We start from the raw sequence: 6,757 nt of genomic DNA on the forward strand, positions 1-6,757 counted from the left end.
ATAACAAGCAAGTATGTCAAACTCCATCAATAAGAAATACCAGCAGACGAATTGTCATTAAGTTTATTGATGACTACAAACAGAAACACTTTACAACATTAATTGTTTCATATACTAAATGAAGATATAGTAAACTCATTATAACATGATTTATTGAGAAATGTGAAGCATTCTAAATACAAGGAGATATGGAAAATATTTGAAGTGATGCGGTTAACAGGGGTATTATAAATTGAGAAATGTATAACAGTTATTATTTCAGAGGGAAAAGGAAAACATCAAAATAAACAGGGGTAGCAACATTCTTCAGGGAAGTACGGTACTGCAGGAAATAGGTACGTTACAGTTAGAAGAAACAGTTATAATGTCTATATTTAATATATTTACCATATGTTTTTCAATTTAAACAGGTCTCATCCATGATATACATTATGCATATGTTAAGTAAATTGGATATCAATATTGGTTGATTTGTTTTGTGTTGAAGAAAGGTTGTCATACAATGGAAATATTGATATATACATCAATGTATTTCATAAGTGCAGATTTCAATATCTAAAACGTTTAAACTTAAATGGCTCAGTCAGGAAAAGAATAATCGAATACCTGGAAATATCAACAAAAACGATATTAAAAACCCCACTACTGCATTCAAATATTAAACTGAGCAATGTTATGGATGATGTGTACTAGTCTGGTATATACAAATAGTTTTATTGTTTTTTTTTACCAGGTCGCTATGGAAACAAAATTACCCACGACCACGGACGGTGATGTCGATTCGCATTTGATTGGAAAATATACTGTTTTTTATTTTACTTTTTAACAATGATTTTATTATAACACGGTTTTTTTTGGTACCAACCAGAAAACTCATATCATGGATTCCTTTGTTTTGCTAATTTGTCGTCAAAGAAGTATGGTAGGAAGATGATCGATGGTAAAAGCGTCGCTGATGATGATTCACGGATATTTATTTTGAATCAACGGATTCCGATATTGATATGAATAATAGGAGAGCTTGCTAATATTTGAGGATGGATCTACATTTTGACGGCGTGTACGGTCGTATAAACGCAGTTGGCAACGGACACGTTCCGTGAACATTCCCCTCGCACATTTTGAAAGATCTTCATGTAAACGTTTCCAATAATTGCATTTGATAATTGAATTGTCATGCATATAAACAAGTTCAATTCATACATTTACTTTACCATACATGCTTCAATATCACATCAAAACCTTTCAGCAGAAGAATACAAAATATGTATAACATTGAGGTTTAAAACGCTGAAGTTAGTACCTTTTATATAATTATTCTACAAACATTCCATGATTCGTTTGGTTAATATTACAACTAATAATAGGAGAGAAAGATGCACAGTCCGCCTGGGAGTCGAACCCGGGACCCTCCGGACTCTAGACGGACGCTCTAACTGGTCGCCGGTGATCGACCAAGTCTGGTACACTCGCATTGCTCCCTCCTTTTACTAATTCATTGCTCCCTCCTTTTACTAATTCATTGCTCCCTCCTTTTACTAATTCATTGCTCCTGCTCCTTTTACTAATTCATTGCTTTCGAAGACAACACTATTTACAAACCACGTTCGATTATCCCCCTTGCCACGCATTCAGCCCGTGATTGAATCAAGGGTTTGTCACGGCACCAGTGTAACAGGAGAGGAAATAACACTACGTATGCATTCTTACAAAAGAAATTTGTCGGCCATTGTTTCTATGCTGTAATGAATGTGTGGTTTTATGAGAAGCCACCTGTTTTGTACTGTAGTGTATGTTTGTAACGTTATCCGCACTGAAAAGGAATATGTGTTTGTAAGGGAAATTGCCGTCTAAATAATGTACGTTCATTAATTAATCTATGCTGCATAGACTGTTATTAGCAATTTACTCTTCGTTCCAACTTTAGTTTAAGGCTGCGCTGTAAGGAATATGTGTTTTTAAGTAAATCCTCGCTGTAAGTAATTTTCGTTTGCAATTTCATCTGCACTGTTTACTTGCGTGCTTGTTGTTGAATTCGTGCTCTGAAAAAAGGGATGTTTAATTTTTCTGCGCTGAAGTTATTGTGCATTTGAAACTTTATCTACACTCTCAATTATATCTATAGTAAAATCGACGCTGAAAGGAATATGTGTGGTTGAATCTGGATTTTTAATTTGCGCATTATAGAATTGTGTTCGTAATTCAATTCGCGCTGTATGGAAAGCATATATGCAATTGAATCTGCGCTGTTAGGAAAGGATGTAAGGAAAGGCTGTTAGGAAAGGCTGTAAGGAAAGGCTGTAAGGAAAGGCTGTTAGTAAAGGCTGTAAGGAAAGGCTGTTAGGACAGTCTGTTAGGAAAGGCTGTAAGGAAAGGCTGTTAGGAAAGGCTGTAAGAAAAGGCGGTTAGGAAAGGATGTAAGGAAAGGCTGTTAGGAAAGACTGTAAGGAAAGGCTGTTAGGAAAGGCTGTAAGGAAAGGCTGTTAGGAAAGGCTGTAAGGAAAGGCTGGTAGGAAAGGCTGTAAGGAAAGGCGGTTAGGAAAGGCTGTTAGGAAAGGCTGTTAGGAAAGGCTGTAAGGAAAGGCTATTAGGAAAGGCTGTTAGGAAAGGATGTAAGGAAATGCTGGTAGGAAAGGCTGTAAGGAAAGGCTGTTAGGAAAGGATGTAAGGAAAGGCTGTTAGGAAAGGCTGTTAGGAAAGGCTGTAAGGAAAGGCTGTTAGGAAAGGCTGTAATGAAAAGGCCGTTAAGAAAGGCTTTTAGGAAAGGCTGGTAGGAAAGGCTGTAAGGAAAGGCTGTTAGGAAAGGCTGTTAGGAAAGGCTTTTAGGAAATGCTGGTAGGAAAGGCTGTAAGGAAAGGCTGTTAGGAAAGGCTGTAAGGAAAGGCTGTTAAGAAAGGCTGTAAGGAAAGGCTGTTAGGAAAGGCTGTTTTAAGTTCCACCGGCAAATTGTAAGATTTTATACCTTACTGGGGACATCTTATTGCAAACAATAAGAACTAGAATGTGCATCGTTTGTAGAATACTCTATATAACCACATGAAAAACAAATGTAACGCTCTATACAGGAACAGTGTATACATCATGGTACGTTTAGAACAATGACTTAGCTACACCAGTATCACCTCAGTTGACCATGCTCATTATGGTTCATCAATTGTAATGGTGAAATTCCAATACCATGTCTCTGTAAAACCTCGACATCCTATAACCTTTTTATCTTATTTATAATGATTAGGACGATTATTGACGTTAACGACGATGTATATATTGATGACAGACTAAGTGTCAATAAGCGCTATCATTCTCAGCTTCAGTTTCATTCACTGATAAAATTACCGCTCACATAAGAAATAGCGGTCGCCAGTCCCAGGTGCGTTTTCCCATACAAAATTAGAGAGTGACCTTAATCGAATGTATGTTAAGCCTATGGGGTTATCATTTTTCCAATAAAAATACGACAACGGTGTACCGTCTTCATAAACAAAACTGTTATCCATGTTCTTGGAATGTCCTCCTATCCAGACCGCTGATATTCCATGTGAATCTGAAATTTATTAATGAAAGTGATTAAAGTTTATTAACGACAATCCCGAAAAAAGTGTTGCTTTACCAAATCAATATACTGTCTTAGTAGTAGAGTTTCCACAAAGGGTTCCCATGACCGTCCCTCCCGGACCAAGGTTTGTAAGTTGAATTAAGTCAATTTTAGGGTGCTGATTAAAATGAGCGGGGACGAATCTCGTGAAAATGTGGGCTAACTCGGTCAGACGCGCACATTCACAATGACCGTCACCCGGCGTCTGGTAATTCAATATTAAATACATATCTTTGCTTCTATGTTCGTTTTATATGACTTTTGGGTGTAATTAAATGTTTTAGGTGTCAGGAATTTCTTTTATCAGGATAATAACTTGCTTTGTGTAAGCGTTAAAGCGAAAAATGGATAATTATTTGTTTGCAGGCAAAAACAAAGATACCCACCACTGACTGCAAAGGAAACAACCAGAAGCACATGATTAGGGTGCAAATGTTTTATCTTTAATTATGATTAATTAAATAAAACAACCTTAGTCTGAAATATCAGGTCATTGAGTTTGTTTGTTTCGGGTAAAGCGATCTCGGAGTGTCTAGGGTCATATGAGGACTTGTGCCGACGGAGACACTGCCCGAAATATGGCATATTATAAATAGTCACCAACAGTATTATCAGATAGTGTCGACACGGTGTCTTCCTTAGGTCGACGAATAAACAGCACAATACCAGAAAACAGTTACACATCGAATTTTATACCGCACTTACACATGCATATGCAGTTCTAAAATATATTTATCTTATCTTCAAAATATAATTGAACTTTACGATTCAAAAGAACCCTTTTCTCTACAAAACCTTCATAAGTAGTAATATCTTGGTTCAACAATGAAAATCATCTCGATCCTTTCCATTAGCCTATATGTGCTTAGGTGTGAACTTTATGTACAGGTTAATTGCACCGAACCAAAAAAAAACAACAAAAACGAACATACATCATCAAAAATATGTATTTGTTCTTGAATTACAAGACGACGGCTGACGGCCATTTTGAATTTTCGCACTTGACCGAGTTAGCCAATGTTTTTCACGAGGTTCATCCCAGCTCATATTGATCAGCACTATGTAGAATCGCCTAAGTTAAAATTATAACTAATTCGCAAATTAAACCATTGTTTCTTCAATGTTTTTTCTCAACAAGGTCGCTCAAGCCCGATAAAGCAGCCAAGGGGAAATATTCACGTGCATTAATTTCGAGAACCCCGAAATGACGTTGCGATGTACGTCACATTACTACACTTAATTTATGAATGAATGAAAAAAGTTCGTAATTTAAATGATGTTTTTGCTTTTCCTTCACATTGATAGTAATTTGAATTATAGGGATTGAATCTGTATTTTTAGTATTCGCTACTGCCGTCATGTTGTGTGAAGGAAACTTTCCCCCGTTCATACTTGTATGAATACTGGAAAAATACAGATTAAATCCCTTTTTTATTTCCCCGTGTCATAGTCTAACTTTAGTTCTGTAAATGCTGTTAATATTGTTGACCAAAAATACCTCACTTAATAATATCGTTAACGATGTGACGACATCACTTAATGTTAGCGTAGAATGATGTTGAATTGTTCGATTCCATGTAATTAAAAATGCTTTTGCAAAACGCCCAAGTATTTGGATGGGGGCCATTAGCTGTTGCCGAAACTTGAATTATAATATATAGTTATTAATTGTACTTTTCCGCAAGCCGCTATCACTATAAGTAAATGTTTACATCTCTATTGAACCCATACATTACGCCAGGTGCCAGCAAAAAGCATTGTTCCCTCCATTTGACCTGGTTAATCCTTCATCACCCTTTCGAATTCAGAAGGACTTCAGATGATTTCTTGTCATATTTGTTACTGTACTGATTTTTTTTTGTCTTGCCAACGTTTGAGATGTGACTTTATCGTTATTTGATGACACTGTCGTACAATATGTAGCTATTCTGACTATGTTGCACAATATTATAAACCAAAACTTACCTAAGAGTTCCATTATGTGAAGCTGTCTTTCTTGTGAGTTTATCCTTATCATACGTGCTCCGTCAAGGCAACAGAAAGTGACTGCCTCCGTCGCGGTCATCCTGTTTTCTTCTACCAAACGGTAACTCCAGTCGAGAGTTTGGTTGTAAATGTAGCTAGAATTAGTTGAAGAACTCCGCCCTGTAATATATGCAAAACTTAAACGCATAACGGTAAAGAAAACGAAATGGATATGTAACACTTTTTTTCCACATCAGAACACACAGATCCATGTATATAACAGACTACATGGTCACTGTCAAATTACTTAGTGACCCCTTGGTAGCTATCTTGTTTTGTTTACGGTTAGTCTTAAACGTGGACGCGCAAAACAAATATCCAATGAAAATTTCGATGACATATTTGAGAAATATCTGTCAAGTATTTTCGAGACAAAGCAACATCAAACTTTAACCGTCAAAAACAAAGATGGCTGCAATCATTAATAAATAAGTTATTCAGCATCAAAGGGAACCTTCATATAAAATTCGAAAAAGATCCCTCTGGTATTTTTTGAAAAACAGCTATAACAACTTCAATTTAAGGACGGACAATGACGCAGATGGACCGTGGTCCACGGACCTCGGACAAAGAGCGATTTGAACAGTCCACTATCAGATATTAGTGAGCTAAAAGTTACATGTATGAAAATCGATATCTGTAATTAGCATTTCCTGGCTACTTTCTCTACTGGTGAAGTATCTCAAACATGCAGGCTTGGTTTGATAAATGATCTGAATTGTCTTTCCTTTGTTCCTCAAGTTTGATCGATTTTAAGTTCTCATTGCGGTTTTGTTGATGTTTCCCTGCTCTCTATTAAATCGTTCAATTACTTAAACAAGCCTGTCCGCCCATCATTATATGGGGTCATGTAAATTCGTACCGCAAAAATAAATAAATATGAAAATGAAAAATATCCTCTTAGATTATATATTCAATAAAATGTTCTGGTTCGTTTATTATCGGATTAATCATAATATTATAGGACAGTTTTTATATCTTTCAATGCAAATATATGAAAATTCGCATCGGACGCTCAAAATTCCTCTAAGTAACTATTAAATGAATAATTATTAAAAACAACTTAATTTTCTTCTTCCAAAATTGCTTCTTCTTCTACTACTACTACCACTACCACTACCACTACTACCACTACCA

The sequence above is a fragment of the Mizuhopecten yessoensis genome, unplaced genomic scaffold (genome assembly GCF_002113885.1).
Source record: "Mizuhopecten yessoensis strain PY_sf001 unplaced genomic scaffold, ASM211388v2 scaffold716315, whole genome shotgun sequence".
NCBI lineage: Eukaryota > Metazoa > Mollusca > Bivalvia > Pectinida > Pectinidae > Mizuhopecten > Mizuhopecten yessoensis.